This window comes from Poeciliopsis prolifica, unplaced genomic scaffold (genome assembly GCF_027474105.1).
Source record: "Poeciliopsis prolifica strain line A6 unplaced genomic scaffold, Auburn_PproV2 SCAFFOLD002, whole genome shotgun sequence".
Classification (NCBI taxonomy): domain Eukaryota; kingdom Metazoa; phylum Chordata; class Actinopteri; order Cyprinodontiformes; family Poeciliidae; genus Poeciliopsis; species Poeciliopsis prolifica.
Genome location: NW_026562377.1, coordinates 20,015,825 through 20,025,544, shown reverse-complemented (window position 1 = coordinate 20,025,544; position 9,720 = coordinate 20,015,825). Strand labels below are relative to the sequence as shown.

The 9,720-nt window shown below is 40.5% G+C and overlaps 1 pseudogene; it reads right to left on the bottom strand.

Moving 5' to 3' along the window:
* Positions 1 to 2,499: 2,499 nt before the first annotated feature.
* Positions 2,500 to 6,670, bottom strand: LOC129377645 (ras-related protein Rab-11B-like; annotated as a pseudogene).
* Between the last annotated feature and the right edge of the window lie 3,050 nt (positions 6,671 to 9,720).

The following is a 9,720-nucleotide window of genomic DNA, read 5'->3' as shown; positions in this document are numbered from 1 at the left end:
AACAGACAACACTCTTAAAAAACTCCTCCAAAAATGAGGAAAAAGTTTTCAGCTGTTTTTAGCCTTGCTAATCGGCGGTTCGCTTTGATCTCCCTTAGCTCGGCACGACTCTTCACTCCTTCGCGCTCTCTCTCGGTCTGTCTCTCTCTCTCGGTCTGTCTCTCGCTCTCTCGGTCTGTCTCTCTCTCGGTCTGTCTCTCTCTCTCTCTCTCTCTCGTTCTGTCTCTCTCTCTCGGTCTGTCTCTCTCTCTCGGTCTCTCTCTCTCTCTCTCGGTCTGTCTCTCTCTCTCGGTCTGTCTCTCTCTCTCTCGGTCTCTCTCTCTCTCTCGGTCTGTCTCTCTCTCTCTCGGTCTGTCTCTCTCTCTCTCGGTCTGTCTCTCTCTCTCGGTCTGTCTCTCTCTCTCTCGGTCTGTCTCTCTCTCTCGGTCTGTCTCTCTCTCTCGGTCTGTCTCTCTCTCTCTCGGTCTGTCTCTCTCTCTCTCGGTCTGTCTCTCTCTCTCTCGGTCTGTCTCTCTCTCTCTCGGTCTGTCTCGCTCCCTTCCCCTAGCGCAGGGATGGGGCTAGTCACCTTGACTACACAACCATGTGACCCTTCAGAATAAGAGACTTTTTTCTTACACTTGACCGTTTTAACTGCTGACAAAATAAATAAACTTCACACAGTTTCAAATAAAACAAAATAAAATGCATGAATATAAATCACACTGTCTGTAACTTTTATTTTATTCTTTTATTATTATTTATTTATTTGAAACTATTTTGCCCTATTTATTCTTTCCTATTTATGCATTTTATAATTATTTATTATGAAATAGTAATTAGTTAATTCGAATGAAGGCTATTTTAACCTGGGTTACAAGTGCACTAAACCTGGCAGGATTAGGGTAAGGGTTCGGTGGCAGAAGGTAAGTCGGTGGTCCCTGGATGAGATCCAGGATCTGGGAACCGTGTACCCAGAATGAAGCTCACTGGGGCTTGGCCAGTTGCAAGGGGGCCAGGCAACTGGCACCGGGCTGGGCGTATCCAGGGGACTCCCTGGGACGGGGCCCAACCTTGGGAGCCGTCCTTTGGAGCCCCCGGCCGAGATCAGGTACCTCTGTACTCTGATGTTGGTCCACGAGGATCGGTACTGGTTGGGACAAGCCTACGGACCAGCCCTGGCTCTGGTTTCAGCCCTGGTTCTGGTCACAAGGCTTTGCGTCCATGGCAGCACAACACTCAGACAACCGGTTGGATGAGCTCAGTCTCTCATGTCTATGTGTGGGATAAGGCAGCAGAGGGACTACATGTTCTTAACGTGCTGCACCTAAATGGATTTCTTCAACTCATCAGGTTCTGGTTTTCTGCTGTGTAATGGTTCCTGTGTGGCCGGTTGGTTCCCCTGTAAGGGATGGACGTGAAGTCTGAGGAATCTGTGTTGCTGTTTCTTATTGGGCTCTTTCAACTTCCCCACCTCCTTCTTTGCTCCCTCCAGGTGGCCAGAGCTGCTCCTTTGGTGAGCATCTTCCCTGCTTGGTGGTAGATGTGAAAAATCACTCCAACCACTTTTTTTTCCTTTTTTTTTTTTGTCCAGGTTTCTGAAGAACTTAGGGTCCAAACATTATTTTCTTAATTACAGGTTCATTCACTCTAGTTTGATGGAACCTACTTTTGCAACAATGGTGCAATAAAATATTAAGGCTTTTATTTTGAAGAAGTATTTCTATGCCTTATTTTAAGAAAATTTGGCTGATCTAATGCAGACGTCCTCAGCATGGAGCTCCGGAGCTACAAATATCTCTTCAGTCCTTCCAAGGTTCAATAATAATAATAGTGAATAAAAATGTGAAATAACCAAATGATTTTTTAAAATAAAGACATAGGTAATGACAGCGGGGTGTCAGAGGGAGGGGAGGGACACATGCTCATCAGACATAAACAGGGACAGGGGCTCAAATGTCAAAACAATTAACTGTTTGTTTACCCATGTAAACATTCAGAGCCATCAGGACAAAGGACGTCTCTTTATGCGATTCTCATAGTTTAATACATTTGTTTTTTTTTTTTTGCAGGGTTTTGTCAGACTTTGAAGTAGAGGGAAAATAGTACAAAATGTTACCTCATCTCTAAGAATAAAGATTAAACTCCATGGGATCTGAGGGGTAGGAGTCGATATGTTATTCATTGATTCTTGAATAAATTTTAGGTCCAGACTTTGGCTCATGTTTAGGGTTGTTCTGCTGATGAAAGTCACTATGTGGATATAGGGTGCTCAGTTTGATGTAAAGTGTCGGACAGGCAGTCAAATTTTGTGCCTTTTCCCACATTTTGTGTTGCCCCCTTACACGTGGGAAGCTATCACAAGAGCTGGCTTTTTATCATCTGACCCAGCTCTAAACTTCACAACTTCATCCCTGACCCGTCTGGTGTGTTCTCAAGCAAACCTCTGAAACCTTCAGACCGCTGACAATAAACTGGCCACAGCACCCCATGAAAACTGCTTACCATTCAGGCAACGGCTTCACACACTTGATTTTTATTTCAGCATCTCATGGGCAATGTCAAAGATAACTGCTCACTTGGCAGGCATTTATTTTGTGGAAATGTTAGATCACATTGGATCAATTGTACAGAATCCCCCCCCCCCAGTCCCCAAAACATGGGGGGGAAAACAACAAAAACATTTGATCCATTTACTGAAATTAAGATTTTGTATTTTCAGGTCCTTTTTTTTTTCTCAGACAAGTGTAAAAAGTTAAAAGCTTGAATTTCTTTTAGCTGAAATGTCATCAGATTAAAACTGATTTTAAACACAATCCAGTTTAATATTTAACACATTCAACTGACAGCAAAAACACGTTTTTTAGGCAAAAAAGTGTTTTTGTCTAAGTGTTTAGAAATGATGATTGGACGTGTTTCTGTGAAGTTGCTGGACATTAGTGCAAAAACATCAAAGTTTGATCTCAGCCACATTAAAATAAAAGAACAGGAATCATATCATCTGATTTCACATATCAAGCAGGCAACAAAATAGCTCATCTATGGAGCATTACCCATTGTTTTTTTGTTTTTTTTTTTTTTGCAGTTAGCCTGGAAAATGCATGAGGACTGCAATAGTTTCCTTTGGTATCTTTGTGCTCTATGATCAACACACATCCAGAAAGACACACACATACAATTAAATCACAGCATTTGTTTCACACCTGCCCACATTAAATCAGTCAGTCACAGCCAGTGTCACCAGTGGCTCTTGCCGATTTCATACCAGGATGGGCAAAAGGGACTCAAAGTAGCAAGCAGAAATTTCAGACCTTCTTTCTCCTTGGCTCCTCCTCTACAGCAGGACAGGGCAGAATCAGGTCAACCACAAAAGAGATGAAGAGTTTCCACTGTGGAAAACTGTGTCATGAGTCTTTATGCAGACTAGGAAGAGACCTGCTGATCCCTCACCAGTCCCTCGACGGGAGCGGGTCAATAGGATCGTCGTCTCATGAATTACAAACAGATTGTAGTTTACGACAGGCTCCGCCTGCTTAAAGCGCCTTTCACCAGGCCACACCAAGGAGAAAAATGTTTAAGATGTTTTCCTTAGAAATCAACGGAAGACCAAAAGGAGAGAAAAAAACAAAAAAACAGCACAAAATGAAAGTCAAATTAAAGGTTTGACATCCCAGCTTTTTTGAAAACATGAGAACGTACTGAGAGCAGCATGAAAGTTGAAATGAATCAGGAAGGAAAACAGAAGAGGTCGACAGAGAACACATGAGGGGTCACAGGCTTTGACAGCAGTTTGTGTTCCCCTCTGCCCATCCATGGTTGGAGGGACACTGATGTCCACGACGTTGTTGCCTGGAGAATCGTCGTGCGCAGATCTGTCTGATATTTGCCTCTGAGATACAATCCGGTAGATTTCTGTGGGGAAAATAAAGAAAACAACAAGGATGTGACAGAGTGGAAATGGTTTGTATCAAACTGAATCATTGGTGAATCCCTTCTCCTACCTGTGAGAATATTCTTGAATGCTTCTTCTACATTAGTGGAGTCCAGGGCTGACGTTTCAATAAATGACAGAGTGTTCTTCTCTAGATATGAAACAAAACACAAAGAGATGAAAATACATTTTTAAAGTATGTTTACAGTCATGAACTCGGTGGTTTAAACAGGAATGGATGGAGTTCAGACAAGTAATAAAGTTTGAAACAATTCTGTCCTCCCAGTCAATAAACAATGCTCATTATGGCACTTTAGCATCTAAACACAGCTGAGCCTGTAATAACAAAGCTACTTATTAAACAACTAACCCGAAAAGGCCCGAGCCTCGTCGGTGGGCACGGCCCTGAGGTGGCGCAGGTCGCTCTTGTTCCCCACCAGCATGATGACGATGTTGTTGTCGGCGTGGTCCCTCAGCTCCTTCAGCCAGCGCTCCACGTTCTCGTACGTCAGGTGCTTGGCGATGTCGTAGACCAGCAGCGCTCCGACCGCACCCCGGTAGTACCTGGCGAGGGGGCAGAGTCAGCTTCTATCTTTGGAGGGTCTGAGGGGGTTTGTCAAGCCAAGCGCTGTGATTATTGTAACCGAGGCAACACTCACGCTGAGGTGATTGCTCTGTAGCGCTCCTGTCCCGCTGTGTCCCAGATCTGAGCCTTTATCGTCTTTCCGTCCACCTGGATGCTGCGGGTGGCGAACTCCACCCCGATGGTGCTCTTGCTCTCCAGGTTGAACTCATTCCGGGTGAAACGGGACAGCAGGTTACTCTTCCCCACGCCCGAATCTCCGATTAGAACCACTAAACAAACCAGGTACACATATTAAAAAGCCATGTTGTTATGTTGTGGAGGGCTGGTGGCAAACACTGGTTAAATTCAACTCCACCCATATCACATTGGCAGATTTAATGGGTTTTCTTGTAAAAGTGTGATGACAGCCTCGTGCTCATCTCATGGATGTGCATTTATCACAGCATGTAACATAGTTGAATTTAGCTCCACACTCAGAAACTGTAAAGCTTGCATGATGTGTGCTTAAATGCACCAATCAGTGCACAAAGCGATCAAAATCAGCTAATTTTTCTTTACTGCCTCTAATCTGAGAGCAACACATCAACTACTGGAAAAATATGCCAAAATTGTAGGAATAATATTGTAATTCCTTCCTTGATGCTTGGTTTACAAAGTACATCCTCTGTCGAAGAACGTGCAGCACACTTTCATAATGCATTACAGCCATAATGAGCAAAATCTGCATTGTGTCACTACCTGTCTCAATGCACATGAGAGTAGAAACAGACTTAGCAATTTTTTTCCCATTGTGATTTTTGAACCATTTCTGTGTTTAAAAAAAAACAAAACACACACACAAATGACTCATTAGTTATATCAAAATGACAAAGTTTGGCTTCTTGGAAGACATGAATTTAAAAAAAATGAAGGATGTGTCAGGACTTCTCATAGTACCGTAAGAAAAGATGAATCAGTCAGGTTTCTGTAACAATCTCTCAATATTTTTGAGGTTTGAGATGACAGCTTTGATTGTGACTGGACATATAAAAAGTGCCCCTGCTCATCTCTTTCGTTTCAGTTTCATAAGAAAACAGGACATATGTTTGGAAATTAAAGATTTTGTCCCTGACAGCATTAGCAAACAGCAATCTGGTTTCTTCTCATGTTGCTTTAGCAATAATGGCTTCTCTGCTGAATGGCAATTGGTGTTGGAATCATTCTGGATTCAATCCTCTTTCCAGTTTCAGCAGGAGAGAGAATGGATCTTTAATAGATCTTTTAACCCAAATTTATGGGTTTGATCCATAAATTTCACACCAAACAGAGAACACAGAATCATCTCCTTCCTGAACAGTGAGATGAATAGATTCTTATGTTTTCTTCTACATCTGCATTGTGGACAAATGAGTGAATAAAAACTTGATTTTGAAGAAAGTAATAAAATTCTCTCTCATTTCTCAAGTATCTGAAAATAGACCTATCTGACCTAGAACGGGAACTGTTTAATCTGTTTCATGTCAAAGATAAAAAGGTAGTGTTTGTTTTGATACAATGTGTGTCAATATCTAGTTCTAACTGTACATATCAAAGCTGATAAGATAACGCCTTAAATACATACTTTAATCATGCTAGTAAGGCTTATTAAAGGCGTAAAAACTTCACTGAGCAACAGCATGTTGAACAGAATGAGCAGTGTCGAAAATCGAAGCGTTTCAAAGAATTGTTTTTAAGATGAGAAGCAGCTAATGTGTTAGCAAACAGCTTTGCATAAAATAAATTACGACCAAACATAGGACATCACGGGACTTCCTTTACAGAGACGATAGCTCACTCTACAGCCAAGCACTTTGAAGACAATGTCGAGGCAAAGACTATGCGATTTCTGTCAGAAAATGCTAGAAACCGAATTACTTAGTTGTATTTTCTGATGTCACTTATAGTTCAGGCTAACTTAGCATCTCTACAGCTGACTTCCTCACAGTTTGCTAACATCATGGAGTCACAGTAAACACGGTCTGTTCGCCGCCTTTCACCCACTCCCCAACAACCAGTTACCTTTAAACAAATAGTCGTATTCATCATCTCGAGTTCCCATGGTCGACGAATATTTTTTTCAACTTTGTATTTCCAACAAATGTCAACAATTCTCTCCGTCTGCCGGGCAGCTAGCAACCTGGCACCGCCTTCAAAGCAAGCTAACAGCACGTGAGTCTGGAATCCTTCCGTTTGACCAATGGGAAGGCTAATCCTGTTGACGGACAAATCTATGAACCAATCAAAACAGTTCTTTTGAAGCTGCCACTCAAACTACGTAAACAACGGAGAAGACGGCAAGGTATTACTGCTTTTGTTCTGTTGACGTCCTGACACGTTCCTGTCAGTTTTTCCCTCAGATTAAATCGAGTTAATTATCTGAGAAGACGTGGATGTTTATATTATGACTGCTTTCTTTAATATTATATTTTATTTTATATATGTATATATTGCATATGTTACCCACTGGCAACCCAGTGCTCTCACTGAAAATCAAACATTTGGACCCTTTTCAAAATGACATGGTATTTAAAAGATTTTCACAGTCTTTAAACATTTTGGGACGTCACCACCACAAGCCTCGGTGATTTTATATACATTTAGTGTAACAGGCCAATTTACATGACATGACACATGATTTTGAAAAATGAACATTCACAATTCCCTCCTCCCCCCAGAACAAGCTTGAAAGTGTGGTGGGCAAATGTTTCTAGTGTCCTTTTAATGTTATACCCAGAAATAAAACTCAGTGGAACCAACTGCATTTGGTCTGTCTGTCAATTCATCTCAGCCGAAGTAAAAGCAAAGGTTCACTTCAAATAGTTCAAATCAAAACATGTTCATGTTTAAAATGGTTATGTCAGACCAATTTAACATCTACAGCAAGACCAACAAACAAATGTTTACAATCTCCCTCCAGCTTAATGTGAAGTATTTTACAAAGGAAGAAGAGGTAAAAATGTTCAGTTTCTGCAAAGCTGATTAGAGATGCATGCGACTTGCATTCTTGAATTGGAGCAAAAAGTTGGTTCCAAGAGGTATTGACTTTTGGGGTAGGTTGCAGCTGAGTAGTAGCACACACTTTTCATACCTTTTAGAAGTTCACAAGTATACAGCACTTTCTGTTGGTCTGTCACATAAAATCCCAATCAATTAAGTTTGAGGTAATGCAAAAAAAGTTCTATTTTCAACTATTTTATTTGCATTTGTATGAGTGCCGCTTGCTGTTGTTGTTGTAGTTACATTTTTCTACAATTCAGTTAGTTTTTTCTTCTGAGATAAAGAAAATCAAAATATTTTCAAGCATGCCAATGACTGTTGAAGAGACATACGCTCACAAATGTAAGATAACAATAATTCCACTACTGTTACCTTTGTGCTTTATACACCGTTTTCATACGACTACATCCCCCTACAACACTCTATTACAAATTAAATTATAAGCATCAAACCATCTATTGTGACTCTGAGCAAATTATTTCCCTCAGGAATAAATGCACAACATTTTCTCCATGGACAATTCATAGAACTGCTTTATTTCATATTCATTCTGATTGAGTCCAAACACACGCACACACACAGCCATCTATTTACTCCCATATATAAATAGATGAATGTACACAGATATACATAAAATACACGTTTCTGATATGCATATTTATTTGTGAAATCATGCTATGTCTTCTGCAACGGACTCTCCCTATCGGACGAGGGCACACGGCGATTTGAGAACACAAACACAACACGCCTGAACAGTTGGAAGAATCCCTATTTGATTTGCAAGTAAGATAAAAACCCACAAGTCTTTCAGTTTCCAGAAATCATACAAAGGAACAGCTGTGGGTTTTTACACGCCATGGATGTACAGCAGCTGCATCTGAACAGACACACTGAAGAATGTGGTTTAAATTATGTGGATTGCAGCCATGCAATCGCTTCTTAACCATCAGCAAAAATAAAACCAAATAAAAATAAGATTCTCCGATTCAAATGGAAAATATATTTGTATATCTTTATATATGTATTTATAGATTTATGTACATATTCTCAAGAAAACAGCAATGAGGAAGGAAAAAAATAAATAAATACAGGAATACAGGTGAAAAAAAAAAGATATACATAAACAATAGACCCACGTGTAAAACGTTCCAATAAGGCGAAAAAACAGACTGTACAAAAATAAAAATGCTGCTATGGTGTCTTCATCTGATGAACAGCACACTGATAACAACTGGCCACTGCACATCATGAGAACAAACTGATTTCTATTTTGCATCGCAGACGCTGAACCCTCCTTTACGCTCACAAGTGCATCTAGAAACCGACTGAAGGAAGGAAGTCGCTCTCGAGTTTGCACAAATGTTTTTAGTTGAAACCCAAAGATGTGAAGCACAGACCTTACAGCAGACACTAACATTTAGAATGATAAACACACAGTGGTAAAATAAATGTCAGCATCTGAGTGAGAGAAAGAAAAAAAAGAACTACAAGTGCATCTCAGTAAATCGGAACATTATGGTTCATTGATTTAAGCTGTGACTTTTGGTTCATTACATGAACAGTGATGTATTTTATGCGTTTGATGATTATGGGTCATAGCTAATGAAAACTCAAAAGTTCAGTTGGGAAGTTATGTATGTCTAAAAGAAAATTAAAGCATTTGATTCCCAACCGAACAGCTTCTACATGCATGTATGAGTGAAATGCAAAGGTTTTCTTTGCAAAAGTTACTGCATCGATGCGGCGTAGCATGGAAGCAATCAACCCCTGGCTCTGCAGATGTGAGAATATGTCAGAATACACAGAAACTAGATTTTTTTTCCCCAATATCTGCGAAATGTAACCTTCAAATTTAAACAGACAAATAGATGTAGAAGTAGAAATGTAGAAGTACATTTCAAAATGTACAAAAACAAACTCTTTGACGATGTACTGATTTACTGAGATGCACCAGTGTGACTTCTGCGTAATGTGGTGTGTGTTTTATTTGACCTCTATCACTGGTTCATCATTCAGGTCCCCCGTATTAAGTGCAAACAAAGTTTAGCTCATTCACAAACTGCGTCAACACGGCGATGTAGTGCGTTCATCCAAATATACAAATAACAGCTACAATATTGACTGCAAATACTACAACTGATAGTCTACAACTACAAAACGTCTAAACCGTTCACTCGGTGGGTTTCTGACGCGAGGAGGGGGATTGCTA